Source organism: Fukomys damarensis, unplaced genomic scaffold, assembly GCF_012274545.1.
Source record: "Fukomys damarensis isolate Sample0158 unplaced genomic scaffold, DMR_v1.0_HiC HiC_scaffold_39, whole genome shotgun sequence".
NCBI lineage: Eukaryota > Metazoa > Chordata > Mammalia > Rodentia > Bathyergidae > Fukomys > Fukomys damarensis.
Genome location: NW_022900951.1, coordinates 21,444,003 through 21,462,375, shown reverse-complemented (window position 1 = coordinate 21,462,375; position 18,373 = coordinate 21,444,003).

The window sequence follows — 18,373 nt, the reverse complement described above, 5'->3', positions numbered from 1 at the left end:
AGTAATATCCCATTGTATTAAATTATGCTTCTGGCTGTTTCTTTTAAATGGCAAATAAATCCTGTTCAAATCTCACAGGCAAAGATGGTTCTCTAAAATTTAATTATTTAACCTGCTAAAATACTCCCTGTAGAGAAGAAAATATTCTTTTTCATTTATGGGGTATTTTAAAGCCTGGTTTATTGCTGGGTACATTGCTTTGAGGAGGAAAAAAAAGGTTTAGGCACATACATAGCTTTCTTCCCAGTTCATATGATTCAGCAACCAGGATAGCAAATGGTGAAACACTCAGACTTTGAGTGCTAGACAAATGTGGGGTCAGATACCACGACTGTCACTTGATAGCTATGTGTGATCTTGAGTATTATTTATCCACACTAAGCCAATCTTTGTATATGTTTCTTCATACCTAAAATTGGAGATATTAGTAACCTTATCAAGACATTATGAGCACAAAACCAATAAGATGTCCACGAATTTTCCACAATGTGTCATTCATTCACATAGGTTTCCAGTTTTAGAGATCCAGTGATGAGACAGGCAGAACATAGCTTCTGCCTTTATGCAGCTTACCCTATAGTGGAGGAAGAGAATATTTAAAAATATATTTATTTTGAGAAATAATGACTGCACACAGAGTTAAAAAGGAAATAGACAAACTACTGAGATGGGGACCAGTGGGGGAGGAGACATACATTTTATCTTGAGGAAAATGAGAAGCCACGGGATCTTTTTCAAATCTGATTTACATTATTAAATTATTTCTGGGGCTACTGTGTGGGTTATGAATTACAGGGAAGTAAGGGTAGAGGCAGCAAAGGAGCTAGAAAGGTACTGGAAGAGTCCAGATGATTGATGATAATTGCTCAGATTAGGCTGGTGGCAGTAGGAATGGAAGTGAATGAATTGAAGTAGTACATATAGAAAAGGGCTCCTATGTTTCTGGCTTGAGCAGTTGGGTAAGTGGCCACATTTACCACAATGGATTAGACTAGTAGAAGGACATGTGCTAAAACTTAAACATGCTAAGTTTAAGCTGTCGGGGATACATGTTACTCAGTGAGAAAAACATATAAAGTTGGATATATGAAAATTTGAGGGTAGGCCTGAGCTGGAGATAGGTACTTGGCAACAATGAGCACAAAAAAAAGTTATAGGAATCCTAGTCCCCTTTCCTCATAGCTCCATATTTAACTTCTGTTCTATTCCCAGGAAAGGAAAACATTGAGGAAATAATGTGGACCCCCCCACACACACACAAGTTTCCTTCTATTTCTTTCCAAGGGAGGAAACATGGCTTTTTTGATTAATGAACTTAGCATACAAAAATGGACATGCACAGCTTAGACTTTTACAGGCTCTGTCTTCTCAGATATGACTTCGTGAAGGGCTTGATTTTTCTGATACCCCTGTATCAGGCCCAAATCTGCCAGAAGAATGTCTAGTGGCCTTTCTTTCAGTATGTTTACCACTGGTGCTTGGAGCTGGCTGATCAGATATTTTGCTCACTTTCAAATTTATCCCCTCCTTGTTGCAGTATTTGAGTATTAGGAAGCCTAATTTTGGCAAAGAACAAGTCTTGTTAACCCTGAGATTACTTACTACCCTAACACAGCCATATTTAATATGGTAATAGAACAAATCCTCCTGTTGAGAAAGAGAAGGAAAAATGCCTATAACATAGGCTGAAGTTGAGAAGAGAGGATGAGCAGGTGAAAGAGAATGAGAAGCCAGGGAGTTAGAAGGAGGATCCGGAGGGAATAATCTCCTGTTAAAAGCTCCTGAGATGTCAAGAAAGATGAGGATTCAATGGTATCTCTTAGGCAAGGAAAAGAGGGAAATGTCTTTGTATTAAAAACCTTATATTTTTATTGCAGCACAGGTATCATATTAAATAATCAAATGTTAGAAAGTATCCCTTCACTGTTAAGAAATCAAGAAGCTAAATGTAAGAACTAATATAATAAAATTTATAGAAGATATTGGAGAAAAATGAACCAACATATTTAGTTCTGCTTGCAAGTCTTTTCATGTATGAGCTACAACATTGAGAAAACTTACACTTCTAATATACTTGGAAAAAGTAATGGTTGATTGCATTCACACTGACATAATTAATAATGTATTGTTTCCACAGTAAGTTATAAAACATATTTTGGGAGGAAAAGGGCAAGTAGGGAAGAGGGGTGGCTGTTTCATCCAGAAAAATCTGTAGTTTGTGGTAGGACTAAATTTTCCGTAAACAAGGAATATACAAGCAGTGACTTCATGTTGCTCTGAGGCACTAGAGTGCAGAGTTCCACTTACTCTGTTCTTCCCAAAGGATCGTCATTGGCAAAGATGAGTCTTCTCTGAATAGCATTGAGTATGACCTGGCTGAATTATAACAATTTATATTCCAAGACTCAAAAGCCACATGTCTTCCAGAAATCTGATTCATAGTAGCTATGAAGAAATGATGAAAATGAAACTATTTAAGTGAAGAGAAATAATGTGTGCTGTTAACTCTCTAAGCATCAAGTTGACACATGCAGGGTCTTAACCAAATTAATGTCAGTGTGTCCTCCTTCAGAAACAATAATGTGGTCACCAAATTTTATACCTAAAGAGTGTTTTTTACCGTTAATAACACAGCATGTTGTCTGATGCCTGGTCTTCTTTTTGAACAGAGAATTTCTTCAAACATTCTAAATCCCCCAAGACTTTTGTTTCCTGTAGAAGTGGGGAATTCCTACATGGTTGTTAGTAATTCTAAATTGAGAAATCAATCAAGGGGATTGAAAAGTCAGTCTTAATACAGATAATCAGAGCTCCAATCAATGCAAACACTAATTATACCATGCATCAATAAATTCTCTATTAGTGCTATCCAAAAGAATATTTTACTATTATACAAATATGCTCTGCCCATGGTACTGAATGTGGTTGGTAGCCATTAGATACATATGATTACTGAGAATGTGAAACATGGCTAGTGTAAGTTAGCAAATGAGTTTTGAAATTCATTTATTTATTTAAATCTAGATTGTAGGGTGGTTCCTGTCCTTGATGCTGTAGGATATAGGATTTAAGGTTATAGGGACAGAATATAGGTTGTTTCAACATCTTTAAAATAGTACCCTACTTGAAACTATTAATAGAAAAAGTATTAGAAAAGCTCTGAGAAATCTATTAGTAGGGAAACAATTTAAGTTAGCTAATTAAAACTTTGGCTTTCATTATTTAAATTTTACTGAATGGACAGGACTGAGACTATTTAAAATATTAAAGACATTAATCAAATCAATTAAAAAACAGACTCCTGTGATAAGAATTGGGGCAAGAAATTTCTTCAGAGATAAACCTGGGCAAATGTATAAAACCATATTTTAAAAAGAAATAGTGTAGCCTTCTAATTTGTGGATACACCTTACACATGAGAGGATCCCTGATCCCAGAAAAAAAAATGTGACTGTGAACTGTACCCCAAGCGCTAATAAGAGGTGAAAAGCCATTCAAGCAACCTTTGCTGACCACACAGGCAGTTTCTCTAAACATAGATCTCTCTAGTCTCATATCCTTTCATACTATTAATCTCTTGATTTTCATATATTTTGCTTCCTCCAAGACCTCTAATAAAGCATACATCCTTTCCTCCGTCATGGGCCAAATTCTTTCCCTTTAAACAAAAAGCAAATTATTGCACTTGGCCATTTTTACAGAGTTGGATTTTGCTTTTGCATTTTTGCTTATTTTTAGTTTTCAACTCATTTTATCACATCAAGTACTCAATAGTCACCTCACCCAATTGTTGAACACATTTGATTGCCACCATGTCTCTGATCTTCATTCAATCCCTAGGAGTCCAATTAAAACATCAGGTATTATTAAAGCCCAATTCCCACTTTCAGAATTTTGATTTTCTATCCTCAAAAGGTCTTGTTTTTCGTTGATTGCCAACAAATGTGTTAGTGGAAAATAAAGTCTCTGATGGTTTTATTTATCTTAATACAGAATGTTAAAGAATTCAGATAACTGCAACCCATTGTTGTGGCTTGTATCGAGATGTCCCTGCAAAGCCTCATGCTCTCATAGGTGGGGCTTCCTGGAGTTGGCTGAATCTAGGGTGTGTGATACTGAGATTAAAACCGTGTAATATCTGGATTAGTCCCTTAAGGGGATTAGCATAGTTCTGGGTGTGGCGGAATGGATTTAAAGAAGAAGGAAGAAGGAAGCCCTACCCTGGGTGTGGGTGACACTAATCAATAGGCTTGTAGCCAACAAGGAATATAAAGGACAGAAAGAAGGCTGTTCACTGCTTCACTGCCTCCTGCCTACCCTGCCATGGATTATGTCTCCTCAGCCATTCCCCTCTGCCAGGCTGCCCTGCCTTGGAGCCAGCTGACTATGGATGGAAACCTCTACAAACTGTGAGCCAAAATAAACATTTCCTCCTTTAACTTGTGGGTGTCAGGTATTTTGTCTCAGCAACAAGAAAACTAAGACACCCACCCTCAGCAACTGTGGGTGTGAAGGATCATAATTAGTGGCAGAAAATTCTGTGTAGTACTTTCTCAGAGAGCAAATAATTCCAAAGAAATCAAATTGGCCAGTCTTGGGTTTCCTTTTAGGCCAATTCTGAGCTGAAGACAGAAACATCTGTAGTTTGGCACACATATTCAAAAATCTTTGCCATTAACAATAGTAGCCAGTTTGTCAAATTATTTCCATGGCAGCAGAATTTCACAGGAGATTAAGCATCTGGCAGATTAATTAGATGCAATATCTAGTGCATGCTTTTCAAATATTGTACACAATTTTGCTAGGGTAAGGATACTATACCATTCTTCTCAAGATACTGCTAGGATAAAGATACCGTACCATTAAATTCTGCAGGCTTAAAAGATACTGTACCATTCTTCTTAAGGTCTCAAGGTTCAAAGTATGTCAAAATGCACTGGTAAGTGTGGGAAGTTGGTGAACTTAATGAAAAAGCTACTTGTCAATATCTATAGTCTTTCCACAGTTCTGAATATATATCCTACAAGTTAAAAAGTGTCCTTTGTCTATTTCAAAATAACTTCAAATTACAAAAGAGTTGCAAGAATGAGCCTTCTCCCAACAAAAGAAAAGATATACGCCCCTATGAAACACTCAGCACATACATCAATTGCTAATATTGTATTTTTACCTGAATCACTGAGTCAAAGGTAATAGACAATAGGCCCTTGCATGGACAAATACTTTAGTGTGTATTTCTGAAGAGCAATAATATACCACTACATGACTACAGTACAGTTATACAGGAAATTGAACATCACTTAAATACTGATTATTTAATATAGACTCTTCGTTCAAATTTTGCCATGTGTCCCCATTGTTTCCTATCACCTATAAGTAACCAACCTTAACTTCTGTTTCATCTTCCCTAGGAATATTTAAGAAATTATTAGATCTTTGTATGCTATCCATGCTTACTTTGCACTGTATTTTACACTTTACATTTACTGGAAACTATTTCCCATCAGTTCACAAATATATGAAATGCTTTATTTTCCTCATATCATTCCAACTTTAAAATAGGCATTGCCAAAGGGCGCATTTAACAAGTCATGTTATATTAGGTCAGTAATTTTCTAGGATAGTGCTGCATAAATGGCTTTGTGGACTAGTGAACTGTATACGTTCTCCAAGTTTGCCAGTCTTCAAGGAGATAGGTATAGAATTTGATAACAAGTGCCCTTGAAACTTTTCTTAGCAACCTGAAGAAGGAATTTTTATGTCTATTGAACTTCACAATGAAAAAAATTTGGATTGCATTTTTATACCTTGTTATTTCATTTTCCTAGTGATTCTATGATACAAAAAGTTATGTTCATGATGAATAAGAAATTTTAAAATAATGAAAAACAGGTTCTTTTGCTACACTTCAAGGACTGCTCAGAGTGCTTTTATAGAAAGCTTCAAATTACAAAATCTAAAAGAATTAGTCTGAGTAAAAAGTAGTAAATGTATTGAATTAATCCATCCAAGATGATAATGCTAACAATGCAAACAATTCAATTTAGTAAACAGCTGCTAAAAACTTCTACATATCAAATATAGGATACGTGTGTTGATTTGTAAGAGAAACCAGGAATAAGCATTTTTTAAAAAATGGATTTTAGTGTTAAAAGTGGTCAAGATCAAATCCCAGCCTCACCCTTGGGAAATAATTAGTGTTTACCCCCTTTGAGGTTTAGATTTTTATCCAATAAATCAGGGAAAATAATGTTGAATTCACTTAGTTGTAAGGATAAAAAAGAAGAGTTAACTTGGAAATGAGTGTCTGTAAGTGCGATTTCTTTCACACGTATTGTTTTTGTTTTGTTTCTAAGTGTCTTTAGAAAATGTATATTCTCTTTGACCTCAACTACCAGTTTCCCTTAAAGTATATCCCACCTTCATAACATATACTATTTTAAGCTCCTACATTAATTAATGGATTAATACTGGGGTGCACACAAGCCTCAATATGAAGGCACTCAGTTTCAGAGGGTGCCAAATGAAGGGCTGAATTGAAATACCAATTAAAGACATGAGGCAAAGGCAAAGTAGATGATTCATCTTCAGACAAGCTGAATATGTTTGTTTATCTAAATATTCATTTTAAGAGAAACCTATAAAATTTTTCATCGGAGCTTGAGTTATCTTGTGATAAAGAATAGACTGCAGTAGGCAAAAAAAGCACCCTAGAATAAGAGTCATTCTTGAAATTCTTATTACAGTTCCTCATCTGCTCATTTTTTAGATAAATATAATGTCTTCATTTCCTTGCTTCTTCAAAAAGTGCTTTTCTGGCATCCAAACTGATTTTAAGATTGAGTTTCCATTTAAAAAGCCTAAATTGGAAGTTAACACTGAAGCAAAGCACAAATAGAAACTTAAGACTTGAAAGCTGCCTGGGAACCCTGTTGAACAGCTACTGAAGCAAGGTTGGCAAGGCAATTTGGTATGCTGCTCCAGCTGCTGTGTTCAGCAGTTCTTTGTTGACGTCTAGTCCACAGTCAGTTTTTGTTCCCTTTCAAACGCTAATTTAAGGATTTTATTTTTGATAGCAATGTAGTTGCATAGTCTCCAATACCTACTTACTGTTGCTTCAGAGAGTTAGGGCAGGACAAGCAAGGAAAAACATTGCCTTCATTCTGAAGCATACTACCACCGTAGCTGTTCTACATCAAATATATTTAATTTCTACTAGGGTACAAAAAATTAATGTGTGTACCAGTGTGTGTATACGTGAGAAAGAGAGAATGTGTGTGTGTTTGTATGTGTGTGTTGCAGCAAGAGTAAAAGAAAGGTTAATTCATGGGCTTGGGAAAAACTCATAAAGAGAAATATTCTTGAAAGTATAATTTTAGGAATAGATTATTGAAATAAGGGTCCACAGTTTGTTAATAGCTCCTTATCTCCAAATCTTTGAGAAGTCCCTGCCCACATGAACTCTGGGATGGGCCACACGACTTGCTTTGATCTTTGGGAGAGGTGAAAAATGCTTCTGGATTGAAATTCTATTTCATCTCTTAGAAACTGCTGCCACATGAAAATGCCCAGGCTGGTCTGCTAGATGATGAGAGACCCTGAGCCCAGTTGTCCCTATCACCGTGGCTGACAGTCAGCCAACCTCAGCCAACCTCAGAAGCAGAGCTACCTGGCTAACCTGCATGTGAATGCAAATGCATAAGTAAACCCAACTAAAACTAAAAAGAAAAAAAAATCCGACTAACCCTTGTCCAAATCGCCAGTCTACAGAATCATAAGCCTAACTAACAGTCATTATCTTAAGCCACTAATTCGGGGGATGGTTTGTTACATAGCAAAAAATAGCTAATATAGTCCATTTGAGGTTTTTTCCTTAAAACTGTTAGATAAATGCAAAATAATATTCTTATCATGTTTCCAATTTCACTATTATTGCCTGTAATAGATGTGCTGAAAAGAAAAATCAGTTTATTCAAGTAACAGTTGGCAAGTAACAGTGATTGCCACCTATTTTCTTGCTCTGAAGACTTTATTTTAATATCTCACTATCTTAAAGGTGGCAAGTGTTGAATCTCTAATTTTATACTGAAATAACTTTTGAAAAGTACTTAGCATAAGGCCTGTAATACATTAGGTTCTTAGACAACATGTTTTAAAAGAAACACTGAATGAGGGCAGTAAAATTACTGGACAACTCAAAAATTAACTATTGGAATCATCTCTAAGGAAAAGCTTTCAAATGTAAAATTTCATGTTAACAAAGTATATTGCAGTCTTTCTAGCTTTTCAATCATATGCAGGCAATGAAGAAGCCGCTGAAGGAATAATTTAAAGAAAGTGAGGGGGAAAAAAAGCCCTAGGAAAGAATGGCTGAACAGCAAGACTTTAACTTATTCCTACCTACCCTGTGAATGAATGGAATAAAATATCAACATAGTCTGAGTTCAGCTGCCTTCTTTTCGTGGGCAGTGTTGTGCAACACATATCTGTTACCCTAAAATCAAAAGTTGGCTAATCTAGGAGGAAGGGACACGTTTAGAGGTAAAACTGACTGTTTTGTTGTCTCTCACAAATGAAATGTTTCATTCATGAAGAGCGCTTACCTGTATGCTGTCAATTATTTAGTTCGCTGATGGATAAGACTGATTATATTCTCATTTTACATTTTGTGTTTTCATAAGCATGTTTTACTATCGTGACAGATTTCTTTGTATGTCATTAATTATTGTTACTATGACTACAGTTGATAATAATACACTACATTCTTGAAAATAGCTCAGAATATTGTGCTTTTGAACCACAAAAAATGATGAATACGTAAAGTTACCCATATTATTCAGCCATCCTATATTCTATTCATATTCAATACATCATGCTGTAGATAATATTTTATCAATTAAATAATTAATTTAAAATAAACAAATAAATGTTACTGACTGAATAACTCTTACAGATATCCAGAAAGATGTTCTCCAAATCCCACCTTATAGCAGTTCTGTCACAGAGTTATCATGTCCCATTATAATGATGATTTATATGTCTGAATCTCGTACTAGATTATGAATTTGCCAAACCTAGGAGCTTTATTCATTCTTATATTCTCAACAAAATACCTACTATCCAACGGACATTTAACAAAAGTCTACAGAATTTAATTAAATAACAGAAAACTACTCTACGCTGAAGTTTTATCAGAAATACTTCTAAATTGACCACATACATTTAAAAAGGCACTTCAACAGGGTGACACAGGGAGTTTTATATCATCTCGATGGTTAAGGAAGGGCCCTTCTAAGAATGAGCTCCAAAGTAGAAACCATAAAGAAAACACATTCAGATTTGACTGTCTGAAAATTCAGACATGTTTTAAGAAATAATAGCACTTACATACAAAAGGCAAGCAATAATCTGGGGAAAATACTTGCAATATATACAAAAGACCAGGGAAAACCATTTTTATACACATGATTCCTGTAAATTAATTGTTAAAGTAAATACTTCAGTAAAAGAATGAATAATGAATCATAAAAGAAACAGTCATAAAATATTTTAATGAGTTTGAAAAAAACCTACAATTAAATAGGGAAATACTGAGAAACTTTTGTCCAATGAGATTTGCAAAAACAAAACAGAACGATAAATTTCAACAGAATCTATAAACATAGAACATAGGAAAAAATGGTGAAGGAGAGCTAAGAAAATATTCAAAAGAAATTCTAAACCATAAAAATAAACTCTTCCTATTACTCATCTAAGATAGTAAGGGACATTTCTCAGAAGTCGCTTCTATTACAGAAGTTTGTATTTGGACAAGGTCATATTTAGAAGGTAAATGAGAGGCATCAGACAGTATTCTCAGAAGAATGCTACAAACTGTACAATTACATAGCTAGGCATTTACCTGAGAAAAATGAAAATATGTATACACGAAAAATATGTTCCAGCATTTTCATAAAGTTTGATCTGTAAGAGCCTCAAACTAGAAACAATTCAAATGTCATGAAGAGGTAAATGGAAAAGCACACATTCATACAATGAAATCTTAGATAGCAATGTAAAAGAACAAATCATCAATACAACAATATGTAAATCTCAGAAACTTTGTTTTGAGCAAAAGAAGCCAGAAAACAAAGAATGTATATTATATAATTTCATTTATATGAGAGTCAAGAACAAGCATAACTTCTGGGGGTAGACAATGGTTATTTCAGAGGAAAGGGTTTGACTAAAAAGGGGTATAAGAATAGTTACTGGAGTAATATAAATGTACTTTATTTTGGTTTTGTAGTAGCTATATACTTATCAAAGCTTATTAAATTATATATTGTTAAAATCTTTGCATTTTATTGTACATAAATTATATCTTAATAAAAAATTTTGAATGGAGTAGAATCAAAGAATGGCAATATAAAATTTACTTAACTAAAACCCTAAGAAGAGGGCAGAAATAGAACAGAAGTGATATTTGAAGAGATAATATCTAATAACTCTGTAAACCAGAAAGATGAACCGCTGAGTTAACATGAGAGAAACATAATTGAAAACTTCACAAGAAAACTTAGATTCTCAGTTCTGTGTGAGGTATTTTCATTTTTTATGAAAAATTTTCAGCAGGCATATAGACTAGTTTTTGCCTTTCCTACATCATTTGTTTTTGCTACAGTAAACACAACTAACTGTTACTCATACATAGACTTATACTATTCACCATGATGGACACTGGCTACCTATGATTTTGAGCACTTGAAATATGTCTTGTTAAAATGGAAATGTACTATAACTGAAAACTATACATTAGATATCAAAGACAGTATGATAAAAAGTTTAAAATATGTCACAATTGATTGAGTAAAGGAATATTTAAGTAATTTCATTTTAAATATATTGGGTTGAGCTAGGCATGGTAATGTACAACTGTAATCCCAGCATTGGAGAGGCTGAGGTAGGTGGTTTGCCACACAAGTTCGGGGCCAGCCTAGGCTACACAGTCTCAAAAACCAAACAACAACAAAAATTATATATATGGATAAATATACTATTGTGAAAATGGAAGGAGATCTGTAAATGGGGGAAGAGGAGAGGAAAGAGAAATAAAAATTTCACTATGTATATACACTAATTCCTCAAAATGAATATAATTACTATGCATCACATACACTGATAAAAAAAAATCAAACATAAGATTAAATTAATTTCATCCATTTTTTACCCTTCTAAATAGCTGCTGGAAACTTAAATTACATATGTGGCTTGCAATTTTGCTCATATTATACTTTTATGAGAAAGAGCTGACATGGATTGATATCAATACCATTTTACTTATAAAAATATTATAGGAATGGCATGTACAGAAAACTGCACAACATATAACGTATATATAATTTTATTAATAATTATAAATAGGACATCTGTAACCACCCAGATCAAGTAATAAAACATTTCTAGGATTGTAGAAATCCATTGAGTGCCCTTTCTCATTCAAAGTCCTATTTCTTTTTCCCTAAAGGTAGTCACTATCCTTTTACTGTATCATAGTCCTGTTTTTCTTTACAATTTTACCACCTACTTATGTAACCACATATAATGTGCCCTGGTCTATTTTATACCTTTATTTAAATGAAATCAAACTGCATGTAATCATTTTGGTCTTACTTCTTTTTAGTATGTTTTTAAGATTTATTCATGTAGTACATGTATCTCTTCTTTTGTGGTTACATAGTGCTCTACTATATGACTACACTATATATTCCAATTTGTTTTCCTAATGATAGACATGAGTTGCTTCCAGGAATGTTATTACCATGTTTTTCCATTACAAACAACACAATTATAAACATTTTGTACATGTACCCTAAAAGACGTGCACATTTCTCTAAAAACATATATATGAATTTACCAAGTCTTAGTTACTAAATATATCTTTAGTTACTAAATACAAAATTGTTCAAGGTATTTATAATTAAATTATACCTTGACTAGTAAAATATAATGGACCCCATAGCTCATCATTCTGTCCAACACTTACTACATTTTACTTTTTTAACATTTTAGGGAGTATATACTAGCATCTTTTTGTGGTTTTAGTTTGTCTCGTTAATCACCAATGAAATAGAGTAGGTTTTCATGCATAAAACAACTGTCTGAATCTCCTCTTGCTGAAGTAACTACTAAATCTTTCACTTATTTTCTATCAATTATTGATTAATATTTTGATCATCATGCCAAACCACCCAAAGCACATTCTGCTTCACAGGTAATTCTTCCATATTGTCCAAAAACGTATGGTACAAAAACATATTTGAATGCCAATTTTACTTTCCTTTATCTTAACCTGATAATTTCTTAGTATCATATTATCTCTTTCATATTTTAAAGGTGTTTTGTTTATTACTATTTTTTGCTTGTCAATTAAAAAGTTGGTCTACTTTACTATCCCATCATTCTCAAAATTAGAAATTCAACCAATTTTTATGGTTGAGTTATACTGATTTATTACCCTACAGAATTTGGGATTTTGGTTGTATATATCATTCTTCCACTGAAGAAATCACTATGTGAATTTCTGCTTTTTCCTAAGACGGAGTAACTGCTATAGGAATTACCCTTTCACTAAAAGCAATTAGAAAACTGTGAAATTATGAAAAATAACTGCTTTATGATATTAGACAACAGGCATCATAAGAATATAGGCCTCAGGAGAAGGAAAATGAATAAGATGAGCTCTATGCTTGGCTTTCTGCCAACAGGAAGTTTTTGAACCTTGGCAAAGAGAAAGTGAAAAACAGACACAATGCTTGATAGTCTGAGTTGAGAAACAAATGTGAAATTTGGAGAGACAGGTGGCTGAAATTTTGGAGGCAGAGCACCACACCAGAGAGTTATACACAGAACATCCTCCAGAGATCATTTTGTCTTCTTGAATATCCAAATAACAAGATGCATATATGGAGGCTGAAACTCCCTGCAGTCAGGAAAGCATAAATGCTAGGCAAGGAACAATTACTAAAGAGCTCACAAATGGTTGAGAATTGTTCCATTACCTACCAGTCTAAGAAGAGAATCTGTTAAAAACTTGCAACATCCTGTATGAATCCCAAAGGAGTGTACCTTAATAGCAGGGCTAAAACTAATCTCAGAATAAAGACTACTAAAACAGCTATCTCCTTACAAACAATGAAAACCTGAGCTCATTGCTTTACATAATCAATGAATGAAATCATGGACACAAAGGGAGAACTCTATGAGAGTGTTTAGTGGAAGAAGAAGAAAAATGGCTTCTGATGGGTATCCAGGAGGGGCCCAGGAAATTAGGGTACCATGTATCCCCTTGGTCCAAATCTTTTTATGGATGAGCAAAGCATACAAACTGCTCAGTTGTTCAGTGACCATCTATTATAGGCAGCTCTACGTGTTTAAAATGGCCAGTTGGAACTAAGCCTCTCTAAACTAGTGATTCAGCAGGCAGAGTTTAAGGGAAATTGAGGTTTTAAAGAAAATTTGGTTATTATGCATTTTTAAGTTCCTTAAATCTCAAGAATTTAGTAGGAAGGGGCTAAACTCTCTTAGTAAGAGGGATCATATCCCATGTTGCCCAAAGATCTCTTTGGTCAAACTCCTCCTTCCATTGCTTATTCTTATTTTAATTCTTATCAATGTGGCTGATCTCCCAACCCTACCTCAAACCCTTTCCTCTAAGCTAGCTATCTGTTCATAAGCTAACTAAACTGTCTATTATACAACTATAGACTTGCCCACAGAAAAGCTTAAAAACAAGCTTTGAAGGATCAAGCTGATCTGCAAATAGCTGGCTGCCAAAACAAATCCAACACAATGAAAAATTTCAAAATATCAGGAATTCAATGAAACATTAATACACACGAAGAAGTGGACAGATACGAGCCATAACCAGAAGCACACTAACTCAAAATAAACAGCTTTATAAATGATAGATATGATGAAATTAATAGGTAGGAATTTTAAATCTAATATTACAGAATCAAGAATTTGAAAGAAAGCATGAACATAATAAAAAGAGAAATAGTATACACGACAACAAGAGGGAACATCAGAAAATAAAAAATGCAGTACCTGAAATGAAAATTTTACGAGAGAAGATTAACAGCAAATTAGATGCTGCAAAATATGAGGATCTGGCAACAGAAACTATTGAAAGACTTTGTTTCCATTTTTCCTTTCTCATATTAATTCCATTCCCTTCTTTTCTGTCCCCAACCCCTCCCACTTCCCCTTCTCCTTTGGACCTTTTCTCCCTATTGCACATTATCTATTATACTTTTTGATTCTCACTTACACTTTCAGTTTCTCCCATAAGAGAAACTATCCGGTATTTACACATATATCCTATATGCACACCCATGTTTATAGTAGCACAGTTTGTAATAGTTAAAATTTGGAAACAGCCCAATTGCCCATCAACTGAAGAATGGATAAAGATGTGAGATTTTTTTTTTTTATAAAATGCAGTACTACCAGCCACAAAGAATGAAAAACTAGAGACATTTTTAACTAAATGGATGCATATTGAGGCCATACTCTTGAGCAAAATTCTTATTTTCTAAGTGTAACTTAGCATTTGTCCATCATTATTTCCCTATCCGTCTTCCTTCCCTATTCTCCCTCGTGTCTGGTAATAGCCACTCTACTCTCAACTTTTATGAGATCAACATTTTTAGATTTTTCATATGAATGGGATTATGTAGGACCTTTCTTGCTATGTTTGGATCTTTTCACTTCACAGAATGATTTCGAGTTCTATTCATACTGTTTTGCAAATAAGAGAATTTCATTTATTTCATGGCTAAGTAGTGTTCTCTTGTAGATGTATATACCACATTTACTTTATCCATGCATTAGTCAATATACAAGTAAGTTGTTTTCATTACTTGACAAATGTAAATAGCACTGCTGCATAAACATAAGAGTGTGGATATCTCTTCAACATACAGTACTGATCTCACTTCCTTTGGCTATTTTTAATTTTTTTGAGATGCTTTCCTACTTTTTTCTATAAGAGCTCATGAACATCTCTGCAAATGCTGAAGGAAAAAACCATCAACCTTGAAGTCTATGCACAAGAAAATAAATGAAATAAAAGCTAACAGACTATTACCAACAGATCCATACTGCAGAAAATGTCATAGTAACTTCCTCAAGCATAAGGAAAATAGGAAGAGATGAACTTGAACCAAAACAAAAGAATGAAGGCTGTGAGTAAATATGAAATTATTTTTCATTTGTTTAAACTAAGAAATTTTCCATCTAGAGAAACAATGACAATAATGTATTTTGAAGGTTTTTGTTTTTGTTTTTGTTTTTTGTACCAGGGATCAAATTCTGGTCCTTACGTTTGCAGAGGCAGATGGTGAAACCACTGAGCTAAGTTCCCGGCCCATTGAAGGTCTTCAACATATATACAATGAAATATATGACAATATCACATAGGACCATAAGGGGAATTGATGTATACTATTAGAAAGGCCTTAAATTATTTGGAAGATAGTATAATAACATTTGAAGGTAGACTGTGATAAATTGATAAATTAATATGTACATTGTTACTTTAGATTAGATCAAACTCTGAGAAAATAAACTAAGTCATGTTAGCTAATAAGCCAAGAGAGTAAATTAAGTGGAGGACAAAAACAGGCTTAATTTATCTGAATTAAAATAAGAAAGGTGGGCAAAAGAGGACAAGAAGTAGATGAGACACAGATATAAACAGCAAGATGGAAGGTTTAAACTCAGCAAAATCTGTAATCAATTTTTTAAATCATCTGAATATTCCAATTAAAAGGTATAGATTGTCAAATTGGATTAAAAATGCAAGATCCAAATATGCACTTTATAAAGGAATCTACTTTAAAGACATCGATTATTAAAAGTAAAAAGGTAAAAAAATATACCATGTAAATATAACTAGGAATTTACTTAAGTATAAACATGTCTTCTCAATGATTTCTATGCAAATGGTCACAGAAGTTTTACTTGCAATGGTCAAAAACTAGAAAAAGAAAACTCTCAGCTGGGCGTGGTGGTGCACACCTGTAATCCCAGCGCTTGGGTTGGGGGGGGCCTGAGGCAGGAGGATCGCTGTGAGTTCAAGACCAGTCTGGGCTACATAGTGAATTCCAGGTCAGCCTCAACTATATAGTGAGACCCTGTCTCAAAAAACAAAAAACAAAAAACAAAAAACCAAAAAAAAAAAAAGAGAGAACTCTCAATAGTTGGGAGTTTGTTTGTAGTAGATTCATACAATGGAGCTCTACTCAGCAATAAAAATAATGAATCACAGATACAGCATGACTGAAATTCATTATATTAGTAAAAATGTCAGAAAAGAGAAATTACCATATAAATATCTATATATATATATGCTTGTGAAAATTCATGTAACTTTACTTTTAAATTTTGTGCATTTTAATTTCATTAATATTTAATTAATGAAATTTATTTTATTGAAATATTTTAAGTTTCTTTATTTTTTAACTTTGTGGTATCAGTGATTCAATCCAGGGCTTCATGCAAGGTAGGCAAGTATGCTACCACTGAGCTATACTCTCAGGCCCTAAAATACTTTCTAAGTCAGCAGACAAGTCTAAGGCTTCATCCCCTTCATTTCTCTTCATTCATCCTGGACCCCAACCTTCCTGAACTCCTAGTAATTGCCAGAAAGAACAACAGTCTTCCATTTCCGGGAGCCTTGACCTAGATTGTCCTTTATTCTTGGTGTAATTGGTAAACTCTTATTTATCCTACATGATATTGCTTAAATGATATAGCATCATTTCACAAAAACAGAGTTATCTGGAGAGAATTATTCTGGCATATATTTGCTCTGAAACATTGAACAAGTCAGTTAATCATCTTTGGGATAACGCCCCCATTCATAGCCTCAGGGTATAAATTCCTCCTTCATATAGATTACTGCAAAGGGTAAACAAGTAGGATTCATGAGAAGTACTTGGAACACATCAAATAAATTATAAAGACTCGTATTCATCCCTCTAACCTAGCCTTATCACATCATAATATAATCATCTCTAACATCTACAAGTGTCTGACAAATCATAAACACTATGTGTTAATTATATTAATACAAATAAACATGAATAAACCAGAAGCCACTAGGGCCAGATTTTAATTATAATATCCTTACCTTTTTTTTTTTACTTCTTTCCTTACTTTTATGGAACCTTGAACTCCTTTATTCCTTTTGTGCCTTCAGCGCAGACATTTTCCATATAAAAGTTTTGGAAAAGTTTATACATTATTGGTGACTTAAATAGATATGTAATTGGTATGTCTAGTGGATAATATGAGTCTCATAAAATTATTGATGACTCTTTAATACGCATATTACTATTATAATACAAAGTAATAATAAGGATTATTTTAATTGGTCGGTCCCAAAGAATATTGATAATATTTATTGCCTTCCTTTTAGGACTAAAACAAGTGATAGCATATTTTGTATATATAAACTATCATCTTTAAAAATATTAGTCAGATGTCTTAAAATAACATTTATACAGTATAAAAGACTGTTTTTCTACCTTCTGTAGAATGATTAAAACCAGTAGACAGATTCTTCTAGCACCTTCATATCAATCTCAACACCCCTGTCTTTTCTCTTCTTCATCTTCCTTAAAAGCAGCTTCTTTGAGTTTTGATAAAACCCAAGATTTCTGTATTCAAGGCTGACACCATAAGATGGGGCACAAACATCTGCTGGGTGTGTTATGGAGTCATCATTCTGTTTGGGGCAATGGCAGTTGTAAGAAAGAAGCAAAACGGCAGCTGTGAGGAGGTTCTGAGCAGTTCCTATTTTCAGGATGTGCTGAACTCATAATTCAGGCCTAATGAATGTGTCTTTGAGATGTAACAGCCTGTTTAGATTCCTGCTTCCGCCACTGCAGAAGAACTGAATACAAAAATGATAATGATTTCATGTAAAATTCATAAATAAAACGCAAAGACAGGGGGAATGGTATGCCCCAGCTACACAATCGACTGTCATGCGCTACAAAGGCTAAGTCAAAGAAGCTGTTTTTAAAGTCTTAACTGCAGTTCCTCTTATTTGAGTTTGAATATATGTAGAGGAAAATATTTATAAAGGCCCTTCATATCATGCTACAAAATAAACCGATATACTCTCCTTTTCCTATAAACGCTTATATCATCAGTATAAGAAGCATAGATAGACCAGTGAGCAAGTACATGGTGGCAGGACTAAATGGAGTCTTTATTTAAACAAATATTTCTTACACAATGGGTTCAGGTCAACATCAAGCACATATGTATCAGGAGTCAGATGCCTGTAAATCATTATTTTCTGTAGCATCTATAAATGGTC